The following is a 16,121-nucleotide window of genomic DNA, read 5'->3' on the forward strand; positions in this document are numbered from 1 at the left end:
TTTTTGTGAGTAATTTAGAAAACAAGGCAAAGGCCAACTTACAAACCAGCATGGTTGTGCTCTGTATGAGTCCATGCTAGGGGGCAGGAATTCTGGGGGAAAAAACAAAAAATAAAAAACAAACAGCAACAACAGATAAAACAAAACAAAAAAACAACCTTAGCATCTCATTAAAGGGATACTTGGGATACTTACTGTACCTTTCTGAAAAGCATAGCTTAAGGTTAACCTGCCTTTCTGGGCACGGCACTGCCTTTTTGGGAGGTGCTCCCCTAGGCCATCTTTGATCCACACCCTCTCAACACACACACACACACACACACACACACACACACACACACACACACACACCCTTAAGGAAGGAGACAATTATCTGTTTCCCCCAGAGATAACTAGCAGGATAGGATTCCTTTTATTCCAGGTCCTTTCTGGGACAGCCACCTTCCTCAATCCTTCTGACTTTTGAAAAGAAAGCATGGAAAAGTCCTGACTGTGGGGCTGGAGAAATGGCTCAGAGGTTAAGAGCACTGACTACTCTTCCAGCGGTCCTGAGTTCAATTCCCAGCAACCACATGGTGGCTCACAACCATCTGTAATGAGATCTGGTGCCCTCTTCTGGCCTGCAGTCATACATGCTGTATACATAATAAATAAATAAATCTTAAAAAAAAAAAAAAAAAAAAAAAAGTCCTGACTGTGAACATTCAACAAAATGGAGGAAAAATCCACGTAGCAGCCCAAATGTTGGAACTCCAAAACGCTGGACAGCTACTGTGGTCTGAACCCCATGCTGATGGTCTGGCTGTGCATGGTGACAGTCTGGTCCTTGTCGTGGAGGTACTTGGGGCTTATTTATGTTCATGGAGCCCTGTGAGTTGGAATGCAGATTCCAGCCTCAACTGTGTGATGTTTGCTGAGTGAATGGCAAACATCAGCGATGAGGCCATGATGAATAACCATGAGAACAGATGTACCTCTTTGCTAAGACGTCTCAAGCTGGGCCGGGACAGAGACCCAGCCGTACTCCACTCCATCTTACTACCTTGTTCTGTGTTATTCTACACAGTGTGGAGCAGTGGCTCTTAGGCTGAACCTTGCCCTGAGTGATTCCATTTCCCAAGCAGCATTTGGATCCATTCTGAGTACAAATGGAAGGACAAGATGGACTCTGCAGCTGGGTATACATGTCGACAGCACCACTTGCACACAGAAGCTAATCCATACTTAGTCTTAAAACTCAAAAGGTCGTTGTCCATAAACTTATTAAAGCACATTGGGAACCTATGAACCACATGAGTGTGTTAGAATCTTATCAGAAAAATCGGTCCTGAGAATTCATTGAAAACACACGCACGCGCACATGCATGCACACCTGATGAAGGCTGCAATGCTCTTACTACCATAAGAGACCCCTGACCTTGTCATCTTGCCACCAGTCAGGGGATGGAGGGACAGAGAACAGACTGTCCCTGGGGCTTTAGTTTAGCTTGGTTTCCAGAGTTGACAATCCAGTTCATGCCTTGCTTCTGGGGTCCTGCACCTCTGCAAGCCTATCCAGTTCGGCCGTTCAGCTGGACTTTGGGCCAGCATACACCTCTGTGTGACGTGTAATGTGTGCTAGGAGAGTTAATGTTGCTAATTGAGATTAAGATAAAAGAACCTGCATCTGGGCAATAGCTCAGGGCATAGAAGGTACTTGCAGCTAAATCTAGTCACCTGGGATCGATCCCTTGGAAAGAGGGATCTGACTCCAGCCAATTGTCCTCTGACCTCTACACACATGCCACGGCACATGCACACATGCACACTTATAAAATAAATATAATAGATAAATAAATTTAAAGAACCTCCATTTGCCAATTGTCAGCTACTCTTTAAGTGAATCTCTGTTGTCTTTATGATAGCTACATGCACCATTTTGGTGGGTTTGGAAGCCACTATCTTCAAGGGTTGCTAAAGATCAGAATGAGATCACAGAATGGTTTCTGGGAACCTCTGGCAGGATTATAGTTCATAAGGTAAATCTTGATGTCAGAGTTAGGATAGCTTCATCCTCAACAAGGGAAAGAATCTATAAATTTTGAGATTGCCAGAAAAGGATGGGGAAGGGTCAAGGATCCACTCACGATTCCACATCTTAGACCTTAAGCCTGGTTCCCTGCCATTTTAGCAGAAGCTACCTGTCTGTGACATATCATCTCTGTGTTGGCAACAGACACAGAAGATGTTAATTACAATGGGATTGCTGCTTCTCCACTAACCAACGGCTTCAGTCAGACTCGGGTGAGGAATTCCTCTTCCATCTCATGTCCCCATAACTTCCTCTGTCTTTCTGTCCAACCTCAATGACCAGCTCCTTGCTGGTGAATTGGAAAATTTTCCACCCAGTAAGGACATTGCCATTCCAAGTGGTAGGGATGTAATCTGGGGCTTGGATGCTTGAAAAAAATATAGGCTGGTCATTAGTCAAGATTCTTTTTGTAGTAAATAACAGAATTCCATTTGAGGTACCTGGATTACAGCGTCACGATTTGTTTTAAGGAGAGGAGGGCAGGGCATGAGAAGGCTCTGATCTCCTAGAACTATATTATAGATAGCTGTGAGCTACCATGTGGGTGCTGTGAATCGAACCTGGGTCTCCTGGATGAACAGTTGGTGCTCTTAGCCTCTAAGCCAACTCTCTAGTCCCAGGACATGAGAATTCATGAGCTTGTCTATCTTTCTTCATAGGACTTCCTAATTTCCCGTGATATTCAGTTTTTGCTGGAGAAGTCTCATGGGGTTGACAGCAAATTTGATTTTCATGTGTTTAGATTGATGATACCTATACATGACATGTAATTGAGAAGTTCATGTACCTTACACAGATTTCTATGACCTCACAGTTTATAACCTCAAAACCAACCAAACAAAACTCTGTGGATATTAGTTGAACTATTTTTTAATTTGATTTTTAATTATGTGTATGCATTTGTGTCTGAGTGTGCATTTGTTCACTGAGTACAGTACCCATTGAGGTGGAAGGTGTCAGATCCTCTGGAATTGGAGATTTAGAGTGGGTTGTGAGTCACCAGAAGTGGGTGCTGGGACACAAATTTAGGTTCTCTGCAAGAGCAGTATGTGCATCTATCTGCTGAACCATCATTCCCGCCCTGAGTTGAACAAATCTTGAGAGTCACAAACAGATGCCTTTGTGTTATCCATTTCTACATATAAGCATGGCATTGTGGGCAGCCTTCATTGTTTCTGTCAATGTTTTATTTGAAATTGTGACTGTATGTGGGGAATCTATCATGGAGTTCACATCTACAATAACAGCAAGACATTAACATGAATCAAAGGCAACTTGGTTAATTACTTGATTAATTTAATCTCCTTCTCTAGTGTTTCTGGGACTCAAAGGTGGCTTTACTTCAGTGTACTGCCTGTCAATTGTCAGTATGCAAACATCTCCACACTAGAGAAGAACCAAGCCTGACAAGTCTTAGAACCCTTGGGATTTTTGCTTTGACCATATCCATGTGTTCCCCCCACCCCCAAGCTGATTTGTTAGTTCTCTGTTTACCTTCACTTGCTGGGTCATCTCATTGATTAATATAAGCAGTTCAATTGTCAGGCTATGAGAGAGGGAGAGAGGGAGAGAGAGAGGGAATGAAAAAGAAAACCATCTAGAAACACCATCCACAACCAGCTGTAAGCACTCCAGTAAACAGATGTGGCATCCTTTTGAACATTGTCCACAGTATTCAGTGTTCCCAGGAAGCTTTGCAGTTGAGTGACTCAGTCTCACTGCTCCTGGGTCATGCCGGGGAAGCTGTGGACCACTGAAAAGGGAGGATGATGATGAGATCCAAGTTCTAAGATTAGTGTAGAGATTAAACGAGCTTAAAAAGACAGTGCCTGACATGTGCTTAACTTCGGTAAACGTCAGATGTGCCTTCCTTCTCTCCCCCCTCCCCTCCCCCTTCCTTATAGGTGCCCATGAATGGTATATTTTTTAGCTTTAATTTCCACAGATTATGGGAGGGGTTCATACTTACTGTTAAACAATTTCAGAGCACACGGGATGGAGTGTTACTCAGTCTTGACATGGAGAGGGATTTCTGACCTGTGAGACAACATGGCTGAAAAACTGCAAACACCATGCCGAGTGAACGAAGCTAACGTGAAAGGAGAGCTAGTGTCTGAGTCTACTTACAGGAAGTCCTGACAGCGGCAGGATTCAGAGAGAGAAAGGGAACTTTTGCTGGTTGCCAGGGCTGAGAGGACTGGACGGATGGGGCTTAAAGGGAAGAACTGGGGAAGGCATTCCCTCCGCTGTTCTGTTCATTTCTTCATTTCACTCTTCTTGTGGGAGCTGTGGCCACAATCCGGGCTTCCTTTCTTGACTTACCAATACATCTTAGAGCTTTAAGTGATTCTAGGGAGACTATATACTGCACAAAACTCGGTATGGCTGTTTAGTTTGCCTCTGATTTAGTATCTTTGCTGAATGCAGAGTACATATCATTCTACATAAACTTTCACGCAAGTGTGTTCTATCCCTTTCTGCAGCAAGATTCCTGAAAGTTGAATTGCTGAAGCAAAGACGAAACACTTTTCATCTTATGAGAGATGAAATGAAAAAAATAGTTTGTAAATATTTCCTGTTTTAGACAGCATGAATGAGCTCAGATCTGCACATCTTGATCACACTGTTTACTCTTAAACATTGAAGATTTTTATCAGTATAATGGGTTGAAATAGAACAATTGTTTTCCTAATTACAAAGTCACTAAATTTTAGTGAAATGATTGTTTCATTTCTTTATTAGATTTGCCTCTTATAACATTTGCATATGTTTTCCTATTTTGTTTTTATCGCTTTGCTTTCCAATTAAGTGTTTATTTTTTCACAAAATTTTAAGCTGATCTACACTATCAAATGGTCAGCGACTTTCTTTTAGCCTATTGTTATTTTAGCACTGCTCCTGAAGGTGGAGAATCCCTTCTACCATCTACATAATTTGTTTTCTAGGCATTTAACTATTGTATTAATCCATGCTCTTGCAGGTATACAGCATGAGAAAATAATAACCACTTGATCACCTCAATTTCTTCCTACACAATAATGTTTTACATACAGCTGTTACCTGTGTTCAGAAAAGGATCTTTTCAAATGTTCAATTTGGACTTTTCTCCACACCAGCTTTGACTGACTTTGCACCAGACTACCTATCAAAGCACCAAGGGAAACAGCCTCACATGGCATCTCCACTTCATCTCTTTTTGACTTGAGGGTATATTTGCACTTTAAATGTTTGCTGTTATTTTTAGAAAGTGTGTGTGTGTGTGTGTGTGTGTGTGTGTGTGTGTGTGTGTGTGTGGTGGTAGTGGGGGGTGCTCTCCTCCATTATCCCAGCAGATCTCAGAAGAACAAAAGTGTTTCTAAATGCAGCCATCATGCTCGTGAATGCCTTGGGAAGAAATTTCATAACCAAGAGCCCGTTAACAGGACCGATTATTGAAGACAACTGTGGTTCCTGTGTAGGTTTGCTTGTGCGATGTGTGAACCACGCTACTAATTTTCTCTTTGACCAAATGCTCCTGCTCTGGAATATGCCTGACTTCCCTAAAGCTTCGAAAAACAGCTTTAAGCTTCTCACTTCTTTAGTAAAGAACTTCTCAGTTGATTTCAAGTGAAATGCCAACAGTCTCGCTTTTTTTTTTTTTTTTTTTTTTTTTTTCAAACACGCTTCACAGCCATGGCTGTATATCCACTTTAAAAGTGTATGTTTGGTGGGTGGGGGTGCTGTGTGCTTTCAGCAGTTGTCAGATGTTTTATTTTGGGAAAAATTCTAAATAGCATTTGAAAGATAATTAAGGGTTGTTCAAGTTTCTTTCAGAACTAAAAAAAAAGGTATATTTTTTTCTTCCTTTGTTCATTTTTGCACTCAATACTCCATTCGTCACCTCCCCCTCTATTTTATAAATCTTTTAATTAATGGTGTTTATTCTCCTCCCAGACTGGCCCAAGTCGTGTTTTTGTGAGCATATTATTAGGAAGTGATAGCATGTGTGGATTTTTTTTCTCATATCTGGGCTTGCCAATCACTATGGAAACAAGCAAATATTTACATAGCCAGATACTGATTAATACCTACTGGTTATTTTGACATTATAGAGTTACTGTTTGAATGTAAAGAATTTCTCTTGAATAGTAAAGTGGCCTATTATAATTTATTTACATTTGTAATTTCCCCATCGGATATTAATACTGTAACGAAAGCCTGTCAAATTATGGCATGCCTGAAAGAGTGATTTTTCCAAAACAGGACTTGGGATCATAGGCTATATGTTTAAAAATGGCTGCTTTTAAGTTTGAACTGGGATAACTTTTGTAAAAGAAACTTCCTCACCTCATATTAGTAACACAGACACATTGCTTAAGGTAACATCTGTAGAACATTTACCTATTTAGAGACAGGTTTTATTTATTTATTTTTTATTTATTTATTTTTTTAATGTAGCTCAAGCTAGCTGGATCTTGCTATTTAGCCAAGCTAGCTTTAAACTTGTGATCCTCTGGGTCAGCCTCTCAAATGCTGGAATCATAGGCATGTCTTGCCAGCCTGGCTCCAAGGAGTACTTAGCTACAAATGTGGGTCTTGGAGCACGTTGTCCAGGTGCTTGTTAGAACTCCCTGGGAATAGAATTCTTCACCTTTCCCCCCCACTTTCTTTGCTTAGTTGGTCACATTTTTCCTGAGGGAAATAATTTTCTTTTCTTTCTTTTTTTCCACCAGAGGGTATGAAAAGCTGTGGTCTGTCGTCTGGAAGAGTGGTCCTCAAGTTTAAGGGCACTGGGCTTTGCGGCCTGAGTCCACATTTAGGTCTGTGGTTAGCCACAGAGTGTGTGTTCTGGACAAGTTCACAGATGTCTCTGCTCTCCAGGCACCACCTGCAAGAAACACCGCACCGCAGCCTAATTTAGTCTCTCTTGTTAACCAAATGTGAAAGTGGATATGATGGGGTGGTTGCAGCAAATCTTACATAACTGTGCAACACAGTTTGTATTAATAGAAATGGAGCTATGTAGCCAGACACAGCAACACACACATATAATTCCAGCCCTCAGGAGGCTGAGGCAGAGAATGGTAAGTCCTAGGCTAGCCTGGGCTACATAGAAGACCCTATTTCAAAAATCCTAAATAATACAAAATAGAGCTTCATGACATCAAGTTATATGGATTTATTATGCCAGGAAAGTTGAAGATAGCACCTTACTGGCCCAAACATCAGAGTGGTCTCTGGGATACTGCCAGAGCCCAACAGTAGTCCAATCATCATCTCTTAAAGGGACATTTTTCTCTAAATCTACAACTGTGTCTCATCTTACTCATCAACTCAGCTGAACTCAAATCACAGAACCCCATAATTAAGTGGCATGGAGCTGAAAGAGCAGAGATTGTGTGTCTAGACATAGACTATTCTGTACTTTTCATTAATATACCATCTCGGCCTCCAAAAACACTGACTAGTCCATGCACTCTGCTGCAATGATGATATAAAGCCATGCTTTCTACTTTCAAGACATTCATAAACAATTTTATTGCCTCTCTATATGAATGCATGGGCATGAAGAAGTCACAAAATATGAGTGCCTAATATGTGATGCTGTCATTCCTTATAGTAGCTGACCCTGGCCTTGCCCTAAGTGAGTCTCATCTCTTCATCAAAAGAAGGAAAATCGAGGGCAACTCCATGGGAAATGAAGTCCTCTCCTGAGAACAATTGCTGCCATTGATTTGTGTACCAAAATGAGTGGGTTGCAATTACAATAGGTATTTTTCCTATAAATATTTTGACCCCTGGAGAATTCAGATTATATTTTGATTTAAAAAAATTGATTTAGCTGCAAGCCAAAGAATCTGAAAAGAATGATCAAACATTTGCTCAATGAACACCTTTCAAGTATGTGAAAAAGAATTCAATAAAGCTGAACATAGAAAAAAGTATTAAAGAAATACTTTAAATTTTTAAAAATCAAATGATTTTCATCTTATGAACAATTGTTTCAATTTGTTTCTCCTGCTTTTTAAGAAATAAGAGTCTTTATAGTCTGCTCAGCAAGGACAGTGGATTTCTTTCTGAGGAAGTTGAGCAAGGTAGTAGCATGGAAGGACTAGGCTTCAAGCCTATTAGATTTTGTTCTGATAAAGCAATTTCTTTCTCAAATTGAACATGTCATTTCTTCTTTATTAAATTTCCAAGTTATTTCTTCACCTCAGATTCTTCAGTTGCCTCCTATTTATTTCTGGACTCGTTCACTTGAATTCTGGGAAGACACAGGGTTTATGTGAAGTCCACATATTCTGCTGCTGTGTGAGAGCCTGTCATGAAAAGGCAGAATTCACATCCAACATGGCTTCTACTAGTCAGCTCAAGGGAGGCTCTGAGGGTAAATTCACAACAGCCAGAGAAATGGAATCATGCTTCCGACACAAGTGTTTTCACGTTGCCAGTAGGCACACATGCCACCACATGTTTAAGCAAGACTACTTGCAGGTCTTTTAGAGAAAGAATGATGTGACTATGATGTCATTCTTGAAGCCTTCTCTCCTCACCACAAGGTGACCGGTACTTTCCTGTGGGAGGCCAAGAAACAGCCTAAAACCTAAAAGACAATAATGGAACTTCTTATTAATATAATTTCTATTTCCATATTACCTCACTGCAGGTATAGTCCCTAACAATCAATTCATGTGTTTACAACTCCATTTCCCAACACCACCACCACACTCGAGTCAGGTGTGCATTCACTTTAATTCCAGGAACAATGCATTCAGTGATGTGTATAGGTCCCAAGGACACAATTTTGATCATGTTAGCAAGCATATGCACCTGTGTATTCAAACCCCTAATAGAGACAGGATACTCCTGCCATCCAGAAAGTCCTCTCATCCTACCCCAGCCAGTCCCCACCTTCACTAGCCTCTCTGTCCCAAATTCTGTCACCAGAGAAGACCTTTGCCTGTGAGAAAATGCTATAATAAGGGCTGGAGAGGTGACTGGGTGATTAAGAGCACTTGCTGCTCTGGGGAAGGACCAGAACTTTGTTCCCAGCACCCACATACAGTGCTTCACAACTGCCTGTGACTCCAGACCTGGGGCATCGGATGCTGCCTGATGGCCCCTGTTGGCACTCACAAACAGATGGCATAAATACAGACTGACACACAGAGACACACATAAAGATAACTATAACTTTTTTTAAGAACAAAGAAGACAATATCATATAAATTGAAACATACTTTGTGTCTGAGGTCCATATAGTTTCTGTCTTTGGGCATAATGTCTAGGGTCCATGGGTATCAGCATATCCCATTGATTGACTCCTTTTAAAAATAATATGAACACTCCACAGGTTGTTTAACTGCCTTCCTGGCCATGGAAATGTGGTGTTTAAAAAAAAAAAACTCAATTCTTTCTGCTTCAAAGAATCTTCTCTGTCCTTTTGTCCCTGCTATTCAAGACATGACATGACCTCTCCTTACATTTTACTTCTATCTAAATTTCTTGATAGCTTCCCTATGTGCAGTTAATTCTTGCTATCTCCAAAGTCATCACTGATGCTACTAGCTTATTCCTTAAAACACTTCAATGAGCTCCCAGTCCCCATTATGGCTTCAAGGTGGATTACTCACCCTCCACTCAAATTTGCCTCTAGACATTCCCCTTAGTCTGGTTAACTCCTGGGAACTGTGCCTTTTACCTAATTCTAGTCTTGCTCATTCAGTTTGTTCCAGAAGTTGAAATGACATTCAGAATTGTTAATCTAGTATCTCAACTGCTTCTTCTAGAAAGACCACTAGAGATGGGTAGACATCCAAAGTGTGGGGGGGGGGTGCCCCCATTTTACCATCAGAGATACTCTTGAGCAGGGAGAAGTGAGGAATATGTAGATAGAAAATAGAGGAGAGAGAGACAGTTAGAAACAAAGGTTAGCCTCGGGAGGGCTTGGGTCAAAACCCACCAGCCACTTCTGTCTCTTCTAAAGACCTTTTAAAGGAATGCCAAGGGGTGGAGCAAAAGACTTCCACCTAGCACAGCCAAGTGCAGACCATCCCAGACACCTGGTGACCATGTACATGGTCAAGCCACCCCCTAATGCAGTGCTGCTGTGTAAAGCAAGCTCAGATCTCACTAGGAAACCTTTGTGGGCTCCCACAAAAGTGATAATTTGCAACATATTAATTCAGGGAATGCATGGTGGGTAAGAATTAAATACCCAATTGCATAGGATCACTTGCCCTTTGTCTGATTGACTGGTGTATTTTTGGATTGTGAAATAGAGTTTCACTGTGTGATTGAGGCTTCTCTGGAACTCACAGCGGAGCCCAGGCTGATCTTGAGCTCATGGCAATTACCCTGCCTGAACTTCCCGAGAGCTGTGATTCTAGGACAGTACTGCTTCACATGGCTCACCTGGTCCTCTGAGAGTTCTTTGTATCTGTGTCTCTATGTCTCTGTCATTGTCTTTGTCTCTTCCCGCTTCCCATCTTCCTCTTCCTCTTCCTTCTAGCTCCTTCCTTCCCTTTTCCTGACTGCTTCTTCCTCTGTTCCCATATTGCCTCACATCTGTGTGTTCATTGTTTATTTCCCCCCACTCCCCTCTCTCTTTCTCTACTCATTTCCTTTCAGATACCAACCTTCTTTTTAACTCAGCCACCCCAAAATACAGATGGGATGAAAGAGGAAGAAAATCTTGAACTTGTTCAGGTGATAAATTATTAGCCTTATGATCCAAGCATTCTTGAGAGATGTTTTAATGGCTGAACCTGAGTCTATTCTAGGCATGGAAGATTTGATAATCTGTTCAGAGTGTTCTGACTATAAAACAAGGGTTGCTATGGAGCAGTATCAAATTGCTTCTTGACTCAAGTCATCAAACACAAAGGTGGCACACTGTCTCCACAGTAACAACAAAATGTCATCTCTGGGTTGGTGGCACCGTGTGCCTGCAGGAGGGGCAGAAGTAACCAAAACTGGGATGGGAAAACTTGATCCGTATCACCAACAATGGCTTGTGAATTCCTGTTAAATGTTACCATCTTGCATACAGATTACAGGTGAATCAGGACATCTGCTTTGTGTCTCAATTCTGAGGCATTCCAGCCACCTAATAGAACTGTATTGGTGTGTATGATTGACAGCCTCTCCCCACACCACCCCCACCCCCCAGTAATGAGGCCAGGACTCAAGGACATCAAGTCAGAAGTTTATCTATTATTAAAATGTATTGAAATGGGAGTCCTTCTTAGCTGTAAATGCTATGAAGCTAGAGCTACATGGAGCATCTTTTCAGCCAAATGGAGGATAAATCCTTTTGAAGAATGAAATAACCCAGACAAAAGTAGAACCAATAGAATGAAAGGAAGGGGCTGTTTCTGGGAAGAGGTGACCAGTACATGATATTAGGAAGCCCCTGGACCCAATTATACTTCAAGTTGTATCCTTTGGCCCGCCTATGGTGGGAACCCAATGTATTTTTGCTTATGTAATTGAATTGGAGTCAGATTTCTATCATTTTAAAACTGAAAGCCCCAATCCTCTCAAACTTTTCCAGTTACAACAGTAAAAATGAATTGATTAATAAAATACAGAAAATACAGAAAGATATAATCAAATATTCTCTATATGAAAATGATAATTTATAGTTCAAAATGATAAACTTGTACTCATCTAAAATAGTCCAACCTACTAAAATTCTTAATTATTCCATTCATGGATAACACAGAAAACACAGACATATTAGGATATAATTCACTGTAGTCTATAGTTCCATGAAATTCTTTGTTAGAAAATAATCACTACATCTGAATTTATAGTGTTTTACCTTTTTAAAGAGACAATTGATATTCAGTATTTTTTTTGTGGTTTTATGTCACTAAATACTGGAACATCTACTAAAATACAGATCTATATCACTGTAATGGCTGAGGCTTTTTTTCATAGTGTGAATGAGACACAGTGTATTACATCTATTGCTGTTGTGCTTGCGCGCATGCACACACCCACACTGTTTATTTGATTATCTAACTTTCATTGTGTACTTTACAGCACAGGAGCTGTCCCAAATGAGTCTTACTTACCACTTTAAAAAGTAGCCATTAATGAAATTAACGTCTGAATCAAGGTAAGGTTTGCCCATCTCACACATTTTGCTTCTTACGTATTACACAAATTGTCTCATCATGTTTAATAAAAATCTCTTTACCTTGGCAGTTTCATGATTTCTCTTTTCAATAAGAAGATAGGCACAGACAGGCAATGGTAAGGCCACTGAAGACTATTGATCCTCAGGGTCAATACCAACTCGAAAGAAAGAGAGATTAACACCCCCTTCCCAATAAAACAAACGTCTTCACGTTATGGTAACAGGGAAACAGGGTGGTGGCAAATTGCTTGTCTCTTTCTGCTCTCAAGTTATTGACTTAGAACATGGCATGTTTGCCCAATCGTCACTAAGTCACCAAATGGGAAATGTCTAAATCAAGCTGGAATTAATGTGTTGTAAAGTGTTGGGTAATAAGCCACACATTACCTCCAGGAGTGACAGATTTTTAGAACTAAACCCTACTGTAAGCCTGGAGCAGCCACAGAAAACTGAGAAAAAAAGAAAAAGAAAGGGAAAAAAAATCCAACAACAACAACAATGCTTGCTAGGTTATTGTGGGGTGTGAAAGCCACTCTGCTGTGGAAAGGCAGTGTGAATCCATATTATGCAGAAATCAATGGCAGCCCAATCTTTGCAGGCTGCGCGAGGCGCCACATGACAAGGGTACAGCCATTCGCCTAATCAAGCCGGTGGTGTGAAAGCAAAGAGCCCAGCTGAGTTTGCTAGATCCAGCTGGACTTTGTTCGCTCCTTAATGGAGCAGGTCATACTTCTAACACCCCAAAGAAATCAAGCAGCCTCAGCCCAAGGGGCGTGGGGAAGTGTGGGGACTCCAGCAGCTCTGTGTTAAATCACTTCTATAGGTCATCTGCAGAGAAAAGAACTCAGGGAAATAATAAAGAAGTGTCATTTGGCTGTCTGTGTTTATGATCCCCCCAGCCAGGGAAGGGAGTTGGTGTTCACAGGGAAAGCAGTGTAGCTAGAGAAACATTTCATCGTTTTTTAGTCTGTGCATTATACAGCTCTTGGCAGGACACTGGCTACTAAAGTCAGTTCCCCTTCTTGAAAGCTGCACGTTACAGGGGTCTATAAGCCAGAGTGACAGTGATAAAAGGCCAATTCGGGACTTGGGGACAATTTTTCCTAACAACATGCATTGCCTCTTTAGACACCTGCTGCTCTGCATAGCCCTCTGCGATGCAGCTTTGGGGTGGCCCTGACTCAGAGCTAGGACGGTGAAGTTCAGATGAATGTCTCTCTCTTTATGACCACCCCAGGGGTGTGTGGAAGACTGATATCTCTGCTCCCTTTCTGGCGTGAACAATGTCACCTTCTAAATACACACGGAAGTTACGAGAATGTGACAGGGTTCTTGAACCTTCTTCAAATCTGGGCTGATGACTTTGAAAACATTATGACTATTTTACTCCATTTACAATGGAATCCTTAAATACTGTCCACATCGAAGCTGGGTTTACCTCACACATTTCTAATTCTAGCATTGGGGAGGTGGAAACTGGAGGATTTCTAGGGCTCATTGACCAACTGTAGCCAAAGGGGTTTCAGTGAGAGACCCTGTCTCAAAAAAATAAAAAATTAAAAAAAAAAATACGGTGGAAAGCAATAGAGGAAGAATTCTGTGTTGACCTGTGGCCCCCACAAATGTGCACACACCACACACCACACACACACACACACACACACACACACACACACACACACACACCATCACACCATCACACCATCACAGAAGGTCTTTAGATTAAAACCTACTGTACCAGCTCTGCCCCAGGTCCCTGAACTTGGAGCAAGAAGAAGTGTGATGATACATTGTGTCCCCCAATATATTGTGTTCCCTAATAAAGTTTATCTGAAGATTAGAGAAAAAGTCAGCCACTATATTAAGCACAGAAGTCGGGCAATGGTAGCACACACCTTTTATCCTAGCATTGGGGAGGCAGAGATCTATCTGGATCTCTGTGAGTTCAAGGACATACTAGGGAACAGAGCCAGGCATGGTGACACACACCTTTAATCCCAGCACTAACCATAGAGGTCTGGAGGTAGGTACAGACAGACAGGAAGTGATGTAGCTGGGCAGAGAGAGGAAGTGAGATGCAGAACAGAAAGGCATATAGGTGTGGGTATACTGGAAGTAGGTCTCTTTGGCTGAGGATTTTCAAGTAGTAAGAACGAGGCGGGCTTCTTTCTGCTCTTCTGATCTCTCAGTTTTTAACCCCAATATCTGGCTCCAAGTTTTTATTAATAAGACTGTTTAGCAATTCATCCTACAAAGAAGTTCACCCATAAGCCCGCCCTTGTGGCTATTAGGCACCTTTATGATGAGTGAGTACAGGGTAGCAATATGAAAGGGGGGTGGCAGAATGAATCATATGTAAGTGAGAGAGGCAGATGTGAAAAGATGAGGTGGTGAGGAATGGGCTGATGCAGATGCCCTTCTGCCACCCAGGGCCAGATGTCTGGGTCTGGGCTCCTGCCAAGGGCCATGACTTGGTCCTTGACCCAGATGAAGGCAGAGATGATAGGGCCTTATAGAGTTGGCCCTGCTCCTCACCTGCTGAAGCACTCAGGAGAGAGGGCCCTACACCTCACCTGGACAGCACAATAGAACATGATACTGACATACAGTATGAGATAAATGTTAAATCATTTGTCTCATTCAATTTAAAGTATGACGCAATAAAGTTCTTTTTGAGAACTTTCACATAATTCACGTGACATTTATTATATTATGTCGTCAATAATTTGTCTGATTGCTATGTTATTGCAATCTCTTACTGGTCCTAATTTGTCTATTAGACCTCTTTAGTGGTCTGAGTGTATAGAAAATGAATATAAGGAAATGCAGGGTTTGGAACTGCCTGTGGTCCTGGACATTCACTAGGGTTATTAGAAGCATCCCCTCTAGAGGAGGCAGGGATACAGCACTATGATGGATGTAAAGGACATACTACTGCATGGTAGAGGAGCTTGGTTCCAATCTTGGCTCTGGTACTGTCTTACTGAAGGGCCCTCAGTAATTCTCCTTACTTCTCAATGAGTGAGTCTTCTTAGCAGCAAAGCAAGAGACCTGGGTCCTATGGCTTCTGCCTAAGATCTTATGGTTATCTTCGATGTAATCTGTCTTGCTAAGTGCTAAGTGCTTTGGTGGAATTGGGAAGATATTTGAAATTCTGGGACTCCACCTACCCACCAATGACATCTATGAACCACCTCAACCACTTCAGCATGGCACAATAACCCTAAAGGTGTAATAGTGTCACTCATACCATGGTGGAAATCATCAACCACCAGCCAATCATCTCTAATTGGACTTAAGACCTGCTTAACAAGAGGGGAACCATGTCTGATACTGGAAATCTAACTGATTGTATAGCGCTGGTGAAATCACAATTATCAGAGGAGAATCTACAATCACTAATTTACTAATCCAGCATAATCCCTATCAGTAATCTATAAATATTTGTCCCACAGATAAGTGTAGTCTTCACCCTTCATCAAGAAATATCTAAAAAAGTAATAATAAAATGGGGCTGGAGAGATGACTCAGTGGTTAAGGGCACCAGCTGCTCTTCCAGAGGACCAGGGTTCAATTCCCAGCACCCACATGACAGCTTACAACTGTCTGTAACTCCAGTTCCAGGGGCTCTGACACCCTCACGCAGATAAAATGTCAATGCACATAAAGTAAAAATAAATAAATCATTGAAAAACAAAGAAACTTCTCTTTACGATAAAAGGAGACAATTATATAAAACCACAACCAATTAAAATGCAGAGTTGTGGATGCCAATCCCAGTGGATACATCTACAAAACATTTCTGCACCTAAGGCTCAGGGAATGTTGTGGAAGGTGTGTGTGTGTGTGTGTGTGTGTGTGTGTGTGTGTGTGTGTGTGTGACTGTAAGAGCCAGAGAAACAGGGGTTTTGCTGTGAGATTGTG

The sequence above is a fragment of the Onychomys torridus genome, chromosome 13, assembly GCF_903995425.1.
Source record: "Onychomys torridus chromosome 13, mOncTor1.1, whole genome shotgun sequence".
Taxonomy (NCBI): Eukaryota; Metazoa; Chordata; class Mammalia; order Rodentia; family Cricetidae; genus Onychomys; species Onychomys torridus.